Consider the following 13124-nt stretch of genomic DNA (forward strand, 5'->3'; position numbering starts at 1 on the left):
TTAATCATGAGGGTTAGTGTGAATATAGGACAGAAAAATCATAAGGGAACTACAGAGGGCCACCAGCTTGGACACAGAGTCTGAGTCGCACTGGGAAGGACCAGGTGGGACATACTGGGGAGTTCGATCTCAAGGACTAGAAGTGGCAAACCAGGAATGTAAGTTGTCACATGCAGGGAAGTGGGAGAGCTAAGGGGTTCTTAAGGGAGCACAGTGTAAAAGTCACGAAGGTTCAGTCAGAGTAAGAGGAGACCAGCTGAGCTCCAGGAGAGACGTGCCCCTGTACTATCTACCACTGACTTCACACAGAGATGGAGGAGTCAAAGAGGAACTGAAGTTTTATAAGGAGCATAGCTAAGACTGAAGATACCCTAAGCAGAAAAAGAATGCAAAAGAGAGGGTACCAGAGTTGGTAAATCACAATTCCCCTCCCATAATACACCTTAGGCCTATTTACGCATGCAAAATATTCAAGGAAAGAAAAGTCGATGCAGTCTAATGGAGTGGTCCATACACAGTGACTGCACAAAATACTGCTAAGCATGGAGAAAAAAAGATATAAAATCTAAATTTCCCTTTTATAAAATGTAAATGCAGTATGCTTATAATAGCTTAACTTGATGATAGATAGCTGTGAAAATAACACATTATCCAAATGCTATAAATGAAATTTCACCATCACCCTTGCTCTTGTCAATGTCAGAGAATTCCAGGAGGGTCAATGTAGAGTATACATGCTACTTATGCACATATGCCTTTCAATCCCTCAGAGAAAAGAACCTATAGAAACTAAATAGTTTAGCTCATTTCAAATAGTGTACTTTAAATTAAGTCTTCTTTTGATAGCTGGAGATTTGTTCCTGAGGTTTTAATTCTCACAGCCAGTCAGATGTTCCCTTCTTATATACATTAATTTTCCTTTTTTCCCCTCTACCCTAGGCCTTTCACCTTAGAGCTATCAATCAAGCTATACAAACAACTCTAATTTAGGAGGCAAATGTATCATGTCAAAGATAGCAGGCAATTCACAGAATTGAATAAACAGCCAGTGAACAGGCCCAGGAAATAAGAGAAAACAAAGATGGGGTGGTGACTAAGCCACAGAACAGACACCCCATTCTTACCAAAGGAAGGGGCAGACTAGGGGCCTGTCCCTGGCACTGTCACAGTGGGAACACTATACTTCTGCTGACCCTTGTCCGGCTCTGCATTACTGCCCCATGACCCCAAGTCCCTAACAAGAGTACATGCAAAGCTACATAAGGGACACTTGTCTCACCCTACATGCTTGCCTCAGAAAAGAGGTCTGACTAATTTTTTCCTTCTGTGACTGTGTTTCTCCTGGACTATTCACCAAGTTAAAATGTTGGTTCTAGGATCTTCCTCCAATATCTAGCTAAGTAGAGGTTTGTGACTATAATACCATACACAGGCAAGTAGAGGCAACTGTATACATTCTAGACTTTAAACTCCATGAAGATAAGCCTGCCCTGTCTTGCCTGACACCTGGTAGATATTTCACATTGAATGTTATTAATATGTGTATATACATAGGTAAAAGTGTATATATAATATAAATATATATTTTTGTCAACCACTCAGTCAATTCAGTCATTTCAAACAGAAAAGCTTAGCATGACATAATGAAACAGCAAAACTCTAGTGATAATATTCATAATGTAAGGTTAATTAATATGGAGTAACCAAAATAATTATTTTGATTAAGCAAGGAAGAGTTACTGAAGTATTACTTAGCCTGACATCAATCCTTTCCTACAGTCAAAGTGGTTTATATAACTTCCTACCACTGCTGAAAAAAAAAAGCGGCATCCATCCTCAGGCAGCTGCAGCAGGCACACTGTGGACAGTGGGCAGTGGGAGAGAATCTCAGCCCATTAGGTTGCAACATTATAAGGATCTTGGGAGTATTAGTAAGAATATCATTAGTAGAGCTAAAGAAATTACATTTTCCTATTCTATTCTATAGAGCACCTATTGACAATGCCACCTAATAGTTAAAGAAAGAAAAATAAAGATATCATAGTCTAAAAATGGGAAAACACTGATGTAAACAAAATTAAGCTGTTTCTGTGAATTATAGATACCCGAAATGAAGATAAAATATCTTATAGCTCCCAAACTTAACTGAGAGATCCCGATGTGGATCCTGTTGAACAAAGTTGCAGAATGTTACTCTATACTTCGAAGTTGAAAGTCTAGGAAATTTCATAGCTTCAGAATTCTATGCAATTAGCATGTGAACCTTGATAAAAGAAACTGTGTATTTCATTCACAATGAGCCCTATCAGGATTAAACAAAGACATGAAAGAAAAATGCTGCAGAACCAGATGTTGTAAGGAGACTCCATACTATCCATATCCAATGAGGGCAGATACTTCTTTTATAAAGAGGAATTAAAACACCAGAAACAGAGCATATAAAGATCCACATATAAGGTATCAACTGATGTCAGTGTGTTTGTATATAAAAGTATTTTTCTATTTAATAAACAGAAAGTGGATTATTTTTAAGAGTTAGCTCCTGTGCCTCTCTCTGCCTAACAACCACAATTAGGTATATCAGCTAAAATTAAAGTGACCATGAAGTTCGGTGTGTGAGAAAGGACAAACCAGGTAATAGCACCAGTTATAAGAGATGTCTAGACAAACCCTATTCTGTTTAGATAACCCACATGTTATGGTAACATTCAAATGAGAAAAAAAAAAATCAAGTGAATTTTGAGTAATCATAATTAAAAAACAAAAGGCTTTAGATAAAACTTTTCACATTTTAACTATAGGGAGGACAATTTTAAAATGTCATTTTTCTCTATCATTTTCTAACACAACAGAAATGTTTTGATAGATAAATACGTATGCATATTCTATATTTATTGTTAGAATAATTCCTGAAAAGCAGGAGTGTATCTGTTTAAAGTGCTGCATAGCATACAGAAAACATTTTGATCTGGAAAATTCAATTAGTTGATATTTGAAGAATATAAAAATTTTTTCACCGTAAAACCACATTATTTTATATATTTTTTCTATACAGTTCTTCATCAAGTCAGTACAGCACCGAACTTGGGAAAACAAATTTAAAACAGCAGCAATGTAAAAAGATTTGATAAAATTGAGTTTAAGAAAGTATAAAGAATTTGGCCATAATAAGAATAAGTAAATCGGGAAAATATGTCACAGAGAATTCTTTCATCAATATCTATTTTAAAAGTTCAACCAGTGACTGAATCCAAAGGGCTTTTTTATCTGTGGAAAACCATGATTGCAAATACGGTCATTTATATAACCACAGAGGATGAAAGATATGAAACGGAAATTAAATTTTCAATGAAGCAATTGCCAGCCATTTTGCCATTTAAAATAGAATGAAATAGCAGATGCACAAAATATTTTTTATTTCACTTTTGACCTCCAGGAGTCATACTATTTGTTGATAAGATAAGAAACTGAACACTGATAACAATTGCTATAAATCATACTTTATAAATATGCAATGTGTTCAGTCCTATTGGTTTTGCTGGCCATATCATTAACATTTTTATTTGGTCTTTGAACAATTCACAATATATTATTTTTGAACAGACAATAAAAAATATAGGAAAGACTCATAGTAATCTAAGACATAAAATTGATATATTTAAAAGAAAATAACATTGAAATTCTAATTTTATTAAAATGCCTTATATTGTTGTCTATCAGTCTTGGAAACCTGAGTATTATTGCAAGTAGAAGGAAATTACAGTTGTTCTTTGACAGAATATCTCTAATTATTAATTGTGTACAACACTTTACTGGCACAGCATTTTCTAAATTATTCAACAAACACATCTAGATATTTTTTTCTATGTGCTAGTGGTTTGATATTTGCAGTTCATTTGATATTTACAGCCCAATGATAAAGATCCTTTAATTATTGCTAATTTATAAATGAAGGAAAGCAGACACAGAGAGTTAATGTAACTTGCCCACAGTCGCACAGTTAGCAGACAGCAACCCCAGAAACTGACCTAGGTAATTAAGTTCCAGATTAAATTCTTAATCATTGTTTTGTTGTCTTGTAATGCTCAGAGTAAAATCATAGTTTGTTTATGATTTTAGGGTTTTGAAATAAATTTAATCTTATTTCTATAAATAACTCATATGTACAAAATGTTACATCAATTTTAAATTATGAAAATTATTAAATATTAAACTACATTTGACAGTAAACATTATGTCTGATTATATATACAGTCTGACAGATCATGATAAAGTGTATGTGAACTGGAATTCGAACTCAGGTCAATAGATTCTTATTTTGGAGAGTTGGGGAGGTAAACCATATTAAGTAAACTTAAAATATTTATATATTATATTCAGACTAATTTCGTTATCTATAAATGATTTTAAAAATATAAGCTATACAGGTAAGATTATGTCAATCAGACAATAAATACATGGTTGAATTTTTTCAAATTAAGCGATTAGCTAATATCAATACCAAATATATTATTCAATTTTGGATCGTTCTAATCAAATATAATTAACTGGTATTTCTTATTTCCTTTACTTCTATTTCCTTCAGTGATTAGCATCTGAATGAAGAATACTTTGAAAAGACAGTCCGTGTAAGTAAAAGACCTTTCCTTATCATCACTCCCATGATGCTCTTGTCCTACATTGCCCTCCAGAGGGTAGCTGCAGAAATGCAGACTGGCCTAAGAGAGAGCCAGCCCACAGAAGAGCAAATCCAAGCCAGAGATTAGAAGAGGGAATGACTGTTGAGATCAAACTAAGGAGAGTGGAGAAGACCAGTTCTAAACCAGAAAATAAAACCTTGTAGGAAGCCAAATTAATAAGGCACAAGCACAACAACAGAGCAGATACAAAGCCAGAAAACCTGAACACATTTTATAGAACTGGAAAGTACATGAAGACTAGGGTAAATCTAAGAATTTATCTTCACAGAGTTCCTTTTGAATGTGTCTGCTGATAATACAGAGACTTAAAGTGAAGAGTTGCTGGCAAATCCACATTGGATTCTCCTGCCTTCCAGGGTAGGACTTGTAATTCTTTATGGTTTTCCATGTGTGAGTTTGCCCTTCTCTGAGACATGCTTGGGAACATGGGAGCAGGGTAGGACTTGGTGGGCATAGGTGTCTCCAGGCTGTTCACCCATACCTTCAGATATTGTAAAATTTAACTGACTTGGCATCTTGGCAAATAAGAAGAGACTTGAACATATGATCTGGTTCTTCCCCAGTTACTCTAACAGGTTAAAAGTTGTAAGCACAGATTGTAATCCTTCAAGTTACATTCAGGATAGACCAGTAGAGCCCATGGCAAAATGTTCATGGGTTTAAGGGATAATGAAAAAGATGTAGAGGAGGGCTAGGAAGAAAGCTGAGGAGTACCATATGCTAAACTTGCAATACAATATTTTTTTAATATGTAAATTTATATACCACATTAAAACATTTTTTTGTTAATAGAAACATTTTGGTGGAAATAACATGAAATCTACATTTTTGTAGTAGTATAATATGAATTACCCAATCAGATATCAGAAATGTAAGACTAATTTTCTTATGATTTATGTCTGGAAAAATTACTTCTGGATCTCTATAATGATAGAGTTTTCATTCACTTGAAACCTGCTCCTTTTAGTCTTCTGTCATTTGGCTTTATTACCTCTACTTGTGCTTGAGTCAAAGTTTTCTTCACTGCAACTCTCATTATTACAGTCAGACATTCTATTGTCCAAGCTGGACTCCCTTCCATATCTCTAGTCTAAATTTCTTAATTTGATTTCTTGATTCATTTATTAAGAATTGTTTTATTAAGTGCTGACTTTGATGGGTATGACAATTGTACTACAGATTCATCTCTTCTCCAAATTTCCATTGTTGTAATTCATTACCTCATAATTTTTCATCTAAATCTTAGCAATAGCAGCTGTGTTCTGCCTGATTCTGATTATGCTCTTTTCAATCTTGTCTCTTTATTATTCCTAGAGTAATCTGTATAATACACAAACCTGATTATATCAAGTCCCTGACATAACTCAAACTCTTTAGCATGACACAGAAAATCCAACATATGTTCTCTGCTTACCTTTGCAGTCGCACCTCTAGTCCAATCCTCAATTACATCCAACCTTAATTTCCTGAACTAACTGCATCTCGAGAACATGAATTTATTTATCTTTCTTAACACTGAACTTCAGGTTACCCTGTATTCTCTTTCCTATATCCCTATCCCATCACCCTTTGTTTTTTAGGACTCTTTTCAGGTGATACCTCCTCTAGGATGCCTTCTCTAACCAATTATTCCAAGCAAGGCTGGTTTAGAAACTCCTTCAATGAGTTTTCATAAACATGTGTGCACACCTTTATCTTAAAGTTTGTTACACAGTGTAATTATCTGTGTATTGTCTTTCTTCTCCTACACATTAAGTGGAAAACTGTTAGTGGCAGGGAATATATCTTATTTGTGCTTACTGTATAATAAGTCTTTCAAAACTTTGATGAAAGAATATTTGGAAGAATATCCCATTTAGATAAATCTTATGAAAGAGTTGACAGACTGAAAATTATATCTGACAGAAAGTAAAAAGAGAAAATAACAAAGAACATCTTAAATGCTCTTACCACAAAAAAAATGATAATTATGTGACATAATAGAGGGTTAGTTAAAGCTATGGTAATAACCATATTGCAATTTGTAAATATACAAACCCAACACATAGTACACTTTAAACTTATACAATGTTACCTGTGAATTACATCTTAATTTCAAAAGAAATAAAAATAAAGCAAAGATAGCTGCCTCTCTGGGCACAACATAAATGTAAAAGCAAGTTCCAGTTGGGGAAGAAAGAATGACAGGAAGAGAGACAACTTGTTTTCTTATAGTGAATGATAGCAAAGTGGCTAAGTGGGCAAAGTTAGCAATTAGAAATAGAAGAAAGGAAAAATAGATTTAGGAAAGTGGACCAAACAAAGTCCTAGCTGGGAATCACAAGTAATTGCACTTGATAAAACAAGAGAAATGTGTCTAGAGTTTTCCAGATAAGCAAAAGCTAAAGGAGTTCATCACCACAAATTGGCCTTATAAGAAATGTTAAAGGGACTTTTCTAACCTGAAAGAAAATAATTAATTCACAACAAAAAATATACAAAAGTAAAAAAGTCACATTGGAAAGTTAAATATATAGTAAAGATAATGAATAAATAACATATAAATTAGTATGAAGGTTAAAAGAAGAAAGTAGACAAACTAAACCTACAATAATTAGTTAAGTGATACAAGAAATAAAAAGAGGTAAAATATGACATTAAAACATTAAACACAGGGGTGGGGATGAAACGCAAAAATGTAGAGTTCTGTAATGTGTTCAAATTTAAGTTACTATCAACCTAAAATAGAAGGCTATATACATAAGATGTATGTGAACCACTTGGTAACCACACAGCAAAAACTTGTAGTAAATACACAAAAGAAAATGAGAAAGGAATCTAAAATTAAGAAAGACCACAAGGGAAGAAAAAAAATCAGATAAGAGCTACAAAAGCAGCCAGAAAACAACTAACAGAATGGCAATAAGTATGTATCTATCAATAATTACTTTAAATGTAATGTACTAAATACACCAATCAAAAGACATAGGGTAGATGAATGGATAAAAAAAATAAGATTCATCCATATAGTGCCTACAAAAGACTGATTTCAGATGTAAGGACACACAGAGACTGAAGTGAAGGGATGGAAAAAGATGTTCCATGATACTGGAAATGAAAAGAAATCTAGTATAGTAGTACCCATATAAAACAAAATAGACTTTAAAACAAAGACAGTAATAAAAGACAAAGAAGGGCATTTAATAATGATAAAGAGGTCAATCCAGCAAGAAGATCTAACATTTATAAATATATATGCACCTGACATAGGGCCTCTAAAATATGTTTTAAAATATTAATAGATGTAAAAGAGGAAATGCAAAATACAGTAATAATAGCAGACTTTAGCACCCCACTTATATCAATGGATAGATAATCCAGACAGAAAATCAATATAGGAACATTAGCCTTAAACAACACATTATGTCCAATGAACTTAGATACACAAGGAACACTCCATCCCAAGACAGCAGAATAAACATTCTTAAAGTGTATATGGATTATTCTACAGGGTAGATCACAAATTTATCCATAAAACAAGTCTCAATAAATTCAAGATTTAAATCATGTCATGCATATTTCCTGGCCTCAGTGGTATGAAACTAGAAATCAATTACAAGAAGAAAACTGGAAAAAAAAAAACCCCACACAAATATGTGGAGATTAAACAACATGTTACTGAACCACCACCGTGTCATTGAAGAAATCAAAAAATACCTTGAAACAAATGAAAACTGAAAAGAGGCATATCAAAATCTATGGTATGCAACAAAACTTGTTCTAAGAGGAAAATTCACAGTGATACAGGCCTACCACAAGAAACAAGAAAAATCTCATATAAACAATCTAAGTTTACACCTAAAGTAACTAGAAAAAGAAAAACAAGCAATGATGAAAGTTAGTAGAAGGAAGGAGGGAAGGAGATAATAAAAATCACAGTGGAAATAAATGAAAGAGAGACTAAAAAGACAACAGGAAAAGATCAATGAAGGGCTGGTCCTTTGAAAAGATAAGCAAAATTGACAAGCCTTTAGCTAGACTCACCAAGAAAAAATGAGAGGGCCAAATAAATAAAATTAGGGAAAGAGATGTTACAACTGATACCACAGAAATGCAAAGGATGAAAGAGATTACTATAAACACTTATATACCATCAAAATGGACAACCTAGAAGAAATGGATAAACTCCTAGAAACATACAATCTTTCAAGACTGAATCAGGAAGAAATAGAAACTCTAAGTAGACTGATTATTAGTAGAAAGTTTGAATTGAAAAAAAAAAAAAACTACCTACAAATAAAAGTCCCATCCAGAGGCCTTCACTGGTGAATTCTACCAAATATTCAAAAATCTGATACCTATCCTTTGCAACCTCTTTCAAAAAACTGAAGGGAATGCTCCCCAACTCATTTTATGAGATTGATATTACCTTGATACCAAAACCAGACAAGAATACCACAAAAAAGAGAATTACAGATCAATATCCCTGATGAACATAGATGCAAAAATCCTCTACAAAATATTAGCAAACTGAGTTCAACAATATAGTAAAGCATCACACACTATGATCAAGTAGGATTTATTTCAGGGATTCAGCTATGGCTGAACATCATCAAATCAATGTGATATATTATATTAACAAAATGAAGGATAAAAATCATGATTATCTCAATAAATGCAGAAAAATCATTTGATAAAATTCAACATCCATTTATGATAAAAGCTCTCAACAAAGTGGGAATAGAAGGAACATACCTCAGAATAATAAAGGCCATGTATGACATACCCACAGGTAATATTATACTGAATGAGGATCAGGAACAAGATAAGGATGCTCACTGTCCCCACTTTTATTCAAAATAGTAATGGATGTCCTAACCACAGCAAATAAGCAAGAAAAAAAAATCCAGATTGTAAAGGAACAGGTAAAACTATCACTATTTGCAGATGTCATGGTATTATATGTAGAGAACTCTAAACATGCCACTGACATACTATTAGAACCAATATATGAATTCAGTAAAGTTTCATTATACATAATTAATATATAGAAATTGGTTGCAATTCCATATGATAATGAAATATCAGAAGGAAATAAAGAAAACAATCCCACTTACAATTACATCAAAAATAACAAAATACCTAGGAATAAATTTAACCTAGGAAGTGAAAGATCTGTATACTGAAAACTATAAGACAGTGATGAAAGAAATTGAAGATGATACAAATAAATGGAAAGATAGTTCATGATCATGAATTAGAAAAATTAATATTGTTAAAAATGGTCATACTACCCAAAGAAATCTACAGATTCAATGAAATCCATATCAAAATTCCAATGGCATTTTTCAAAAAACTAGAAAAAATAATCACAAAATTTGCACAGAACCACAAAAAGACCCCAAAGAACCCAAGCAATCTTAAGAAAAGTCAGAGGTATCATGCTCCCACACTTCAAACTGTACTACAAAGATATAGTAATCAAAACAGTGTGGTAATAGAATAAAACAGACACATAGATCAGTGGAACAAAATAAAGAGCCCAGAAATAAGACCATGTGTCTACAGTCAAGTAATGTACAACAAAGGGGAAAGAATAGACAATGGGAAAAGGACAGTATCTTCAATCACTAGTATTGGGAAAACTGGACAGCTACATGGAAAAAAATGAAACTGGATCACTCTCTTATACTATACATAAAAATAAACTCAAAATGGATTAAAAACCTAAATATATCACCTGAAACAACCCAAGCCTAGAAGAAAACATAGGTGGAAGGCTCCTTGGCATCAGTTTTAGAGACTTCTTTTTTGGATCTGACTCCAAAGGCCAAGGCAACAAAAGCAAGAATAAATGGGACTAGATCAAACTAAAAAATTTCTGCACAGTGAAGGAAATCAAAAAAAAAATGAAAAGGCAACCTAATGAATGGGAGAAGATATTTGCAAATCATATATCTGATAAGAGGTTAATATTCTAAAATATATAAAGAACTCATACAACTCCATAGCAAAAAACAAACAATCCAATTGTAAATGAGCAGAGGACCTGAATAGCCATTTTTCCAAAGACGTATAAAGTAAAATTGCTGAACATCATGAATCATCAGATAAATGCAAATCAAAACCACAATGACAATGAAGTATCACCTTACATTTATCAGAATGACTTTTATCAAAAAAAAAAGCAATAATAAGTGTTGGTAAGGATGTAGAGAAAAATGGAACCATTGTTCTCTGTTGGTGGGAATGTAAACTGGTATACAGTCACTACTGAAAACAGTAAGAAGCTACCTCAAACTTAAAAAATAGAACTACCAGATCTAGCAATTCTACTTCTGGGTATCTATACAAAAAAAAAATGAAGACTCTAATTTGAAAATATATATGCACCAAATAATTTCTTGCAGCATTATTTACAATAGCCAAGATATGGAGGCAATCTAAGTATCCATTGATGGATGAATGTATGAAGATGGAGGATGTGTGTGTGTGTGTGTGTGTGTGTGTGTGTGTCAGCCATAAAAAGTAGGAATTACTGTCATTTGCAACAACATGGATGGACCTTGAGGGTACTATGCTAAGTGAAATAATTCAAACAGAGGAAGACAAATATCACAATTTTATTTACATGTGGATCCTAAAAATAAACAAACAAAATAAAACCCAGACCAACATCTACAGAGAACAGGTTGGTGATTGCCAGAGGGAAGGGGTTTTGGATAGTTGGGGGTGAAATGGGTGAAGGGGATCAAGAAGTACAAACTTTCAGTTATAAAATAAATAAGTCATGGGGATGAAAAATGTACATCATGGGGAATACAGTAATTAATATATATTAACTGTGTATGGTGATAATTGGTAACTAGACTTATCAAGGTGATCATTTTGCAGTGTATACAAAGGTTGAATCATGATACTGTACATATATGACTGAGCAACATAGTGTACAATATATCAGATTGAAACTGATATAATATTGCATGTCAACTGTACTTCAATAAAAATGTTTAAATGTGAAAAAGGAGGGGACATGACCATTTATACTTGGCTAAAGTACCATTAACTTTAATAATTAAAATGAAATTTAAATAATGTAAATCAAGAAAAAATATAAGTAAACAATTAGGATACATTTTGTATGACCAATTAGTCTGATATTCAGAAGATTAAACTGAAATGAAAGAATTCTACAGTTTCTAATTTAAGAGATTTTAAGGATGCTTATAAATTAGAAATGAATTATTAGGGCCCTGTGAGGGACTTGAATTTAAATAAAACATATTTAAATAAAACTTTCAGAGTTCTCCCCTTCCCGCTCCCCACAAAGTGAGTTATTTACTAATGTACACAGGTTCAAACACATGAGCTCATGAATATTTTTCCAATATGGTAGCTAAAATTTCATTGCACTCATTCATCCTGTGAATATTTGTTGAATATCTTTTAGGTATAAGATGCTGATGCTCTATTAGGTGCTGGAAATGGAGAGGGAAACAAGACAGTTACCTGCCTTTTTAAGTGCTCACAGCCTAAGGAGATATTCAATAACTCATTACTTAGCGATTTATTTGATAATAAGGAAAAGGTATATTGGGTAATATTGAGATTATATAGAGGGAAACCCTGGTCTAAAGAACCTCTTGAAATGATGACTGAGTTTTTAAGCATAAGAAGTGGTTAATCAGGCAAAAAGGGAACAGACGATGATTTGAAGAAGAGGGTAAAGCTTGGGAAAAGATCATGATGTAGGAAAGATCATGTGTATTCAAGAAACTTAAAATGGTTCACGCCTCTGGGGAGCACAGATAGGAGGGCACTGACCATGGGGATGGGTAGGGAGCAGGCCAGGCAGGCCTATTACAGGCATATCCTTCCATCCTTACTGCAGCAGTTAATAGCTATACTCCAAAAATTATGGCTATGATTACATTTGGATAATATATGTGTAGTTATAATTTATTTGTTTTATTTCTGTCACATTTATTATCCATTTACATTATAGATGGTACTGAATGTGTCTTTTCAAATCTTACATAAAAAGTTTTGAACCACTCTGAAAGTGAGATACATTAAATCTGAATAGAGTAAATGTAAACGAACTTTTATGGTATATTCCTATCCTTTCCCCATACAGTCATCTGCAAATAAATGCAAAAACAACCTATTCCTTTCCTTAAAAAAAGAGTCAAAGGTTGAACATAAAAACTAGCATATACAACCAAATGTAGTTTGAACGAATGCCATTCAAACATTAAGTGTGTGATCCAGTTTGAAAGAGGGAGACAATGCATTGCATAGCACACACACAAAATAAATGTATTTCTTTCTGTATCTTCTTCAAAAATTTAGAGATGATCTTCCAATCATAAAAATAAACATTTCCTTTAATACAGATATTATAAATGCAATTCATATTGTTTATTTAAAATAAATAGCTAAGGT

This window comes from Manis pentadactyla, chromosome 2 (genome assembly GCF_030020395.1).
Source record: "Manis pentadactyla isolate mManPen7 chromosome 2, mManPen7.hap1, whole genome shotgun sequence".
NCBI classification, from domain to species: Eukaryota; Metazoa; Chordata; class Mammalia; order Pholidota; family Manidae; genus Manis; species Manis pentadactyla.